Source organism: Lynx rufus, unplaced genomic scaffold, assembly GCF_022079265.1.
Source record: "Lynx rufus isolate CCGP_SWC_20201006 ecotype Redwood Valley unplaced genomic scaffold, mLynRuf1.p SCAF_19, whole genome shotgun sequence".
Classification (NCBI taxonomy): domain Eukaryota; kingdom Metazoa; phylum Chordata; class Mammalia; order Carnivora; family Felidae; genus Lynx; species Lynx rufus.
The window spans coordinates 36,531,658-36,534,644 of NW_025814833.1; the positions used below are offsets into that span (position 1 = coordinate 36,531,658).

General features: G+C 41.9%; 1 pseudogene; it reads left to right on the forward strand.

Moving 5' to 3' along the window:
- Positions 1-904: 904 nt before the first annotated feature.
- LOC124513849 (uncharacterized protein C9orf85 homolog) lies at positions 905-1,370 on the forward strand (annotated as a pseudogene).
- The last annotated feature ends 1,617 nt before the right edge of the window (positions 1,371-2,987 follow it).

A 2,987-nucleotide genomic window follows, 5' to 3' on the forward strand; every position in this document is an offset into this window, starting at 1 on the left:
ATTAATCACAATAGCCAAGATACGGAAACAACCCAAGTGTCCATAGACAGATGAATGAAAAGAAAATATGATACACACACACACACACACACACACACACACATACATACACGTAGATATACCTAAATGTGTATGTACACGCACATACACACAGTGGAATATTATTTAGCCATAAAAAGAAGGAAATCCTGCCATTTGCCACATGGACCTTGGGGGCTTTACGCTAAGTGAAAGAAGTCAGGCAGAGAAAGACAAATAATGTATGATCTCATTTATATGTGGAACCTAAAAACATTGAACTCAAAGAGAGTAGAGGTGGTTGCCAGGGGCTGAGGGGTAGGGAAAATGGGGAGATCTTGGTCAAAGGGTACAACTTTCAGTTACAAGATGGTTTGGGGTGTCTAATGTGCATCATGGTGACCGTACTGAACAATAGTGTATACTTGAAAGTTTCTATGAGAGTAGAGCTGTAATAATATCCTTACCATAGCAACAGTAAGATGGTAATCATCTGAGGTGAAGATGTGTTCACTAACCTTATTGTGGAAAACATTTCACGATATATGTCTATCAGTCATCTCAGTGTCTGCCTTAAACTTACATAATGTTATATGCCAGCCATATCTCAATAAAGCTAGGGCAAAAAAAGAAATAGAATGTGAGCCACATAGGCAATTTTCAATTTTCTAGTCGCTACGTTAAGAGAGATAAAAAGCAACAGGAGATACTGACTTTCTAAAACTTATTATTTAACTCCATATAGCCAACAGGTCACCACTTGATATATCACAACTATAAAAGAATACATCAGGACAGAAGCGTGGACTCCGTGGGGGTAGTTCTTGGCACCTTGGTCTTCTCTGTGTCTTTCTTGTCCCGACGCAAGGTGATTGTGGTTTCAAGGATGAGCTCCCAGAAAGGGAACGTGGCTCATCCCAGGCCTCAGTTGCCCCAGAATTACATGTAGCTTCAAAAATGACAAGTTTGCTAAGAGTGTTCAGACCAAGAAAATTAATGCAAAGCTTCATGGTGGAATTTGTCAATGCCATAAAGAAGTTCTGGACTGGTGTGCAAAACACAGCAAATACAAAGTGTTGTCAAAGCCTAAAAAGTATGGTACGTGTTTAGAAAAGTCGGCGAAGGATTCTTATCACATAACGTGTGGGCTACGTGGCTGTGCGTTTGAAGTTTGTGCAAAATGCAGAAAGAAAGGAGACATTGTTGCTCTGCTTCATAAACAACCAGAAAGGACAGAAAACACAGAAAGCATACGTTCCAACCACAGATGTTGCAGAAGAAATGAGCAAGGTGATGATGATTTACATTTTGATTTAGATGACACGAAGACAATCAGACGGATAATATATTAAAAGTCAGCTTGAAAACATGAAATTCGGAACGACTTTGGACTCTTGAGGGTTTAAAAAAAATACTGCGAAATCCTAACGAGAAAAAAACTAGCCAAAACCTATAGAAAACAGGCAAAGTTTATCCATGGACAATATAAGCTATACGTGATACTGCAATAATTATAAAGCTTTCATTCAGAGTTTTCTTGTAGTAAATTTGAAAGCAGCATATGCTAGAATAGCTTCCAAAATGAGTATTAGGGTATCATGTTGCAGTTCCTGGGAATTATTTGGAAACATATACTACCTAACATCAAAGTAAACAAGGTTTGGAACCGATGGCTGTGTAAGTGCCTTTTGATTGACTGGCCTCAAGTAAATGGCCCACATAACACGGCCCCCTTACTTATTATGTTTGCTTGTTATAAAAAGGTCGTGATTTTTAATCATAATGTGTAACAAGCGTGTGACGGTTTTGCTTTGAAAGTATTTTTACATACCTGATCGCATTTAAAACAAATTATTTATTTATTTATTTTGAGAGAGACAGAGACGGCATGAGTAGGGGAGGGGCAGAGAGAGAGGGAGAGAAAGAATCCCAAGCAGGCTCTGCGCTGTCAGTGTGGAGCCCGACATGCTCAAGCTCACGAAGATCATGAGATCGTGACCTGAGCTGAAACCAAGAGTCAGACACTTAACCGACTGAGCCACCCAGGCACCCATACCTGATCGTATTTTCACCTTTCTTCTCTTGTCAAATATACATACAGAAAAAAAATATATAAGATATATATGTAGAGTTGAATAATTATAAAGAAAAGTCGTCCATCTATCAGCCAGGTGAAGAAAATATGTTTGCTTTATTTTAAAATTTTTTTAACATTTATTTATTTTTGAGAGAGAGAGAGAGAGAGCCGTGGAGGGGCAGAGAGAGAGGGAGACAGAATCCGAAGCAGGCTCCAGGCTCCAGGCTCCAAGCTGTCGGCACGGAGCCTGATGAGGGGCTCGAACCCACGGACTGCGAGATCATGACCTGAGTTGAGGTCGGACGCTTAACCAACTGAGCCACCTAGGCACCCCTGAAAAAACTACTTTTAAACAAGCAAAAATATTAACATGATATGTTGGATTCCTTTCTTTGCGGTAAGTCTTTGAAATCCATTGTGGATTTGATGCCGACGGCACGTGTCAGTTTGGACTGGCCACGTTTCAAGTGCACAGTAGGCACCCGGGGCTAGTGTGGCTACTGCATTGGTCATCACAGCGCTAGAGTACCAGAGTCCAGTGGAAAATAAAGAGACTTCAAGAAGGAACACTTGCAAAATAGCCACCACCCTAGGGGTTGTTTTAGAGTTGCGAACGACGGTAGAGGTCACGCCCTCCACGGTAGAGGTCACGCCCTCCACCGGCTCTCTGGCAAGTCTTTCCAAGTTTGAATTCACCTCCCAATCACCCGGCCATCTTGTTAAGATGCAGGTTTTAATTCAGTAGGTCTGGAGTGGGGCTTGAGATTCTGAGTTTCTAACAAGCTCCCAGAGGATGCCGGGGCTGCTGGCCCAGGAGCCACGCTTTGACTAGCGAAGGTCAGCACCAGTCAGAGTTTGGCCAGGAATCTAGACACCTCCCCAGGTATTCTCG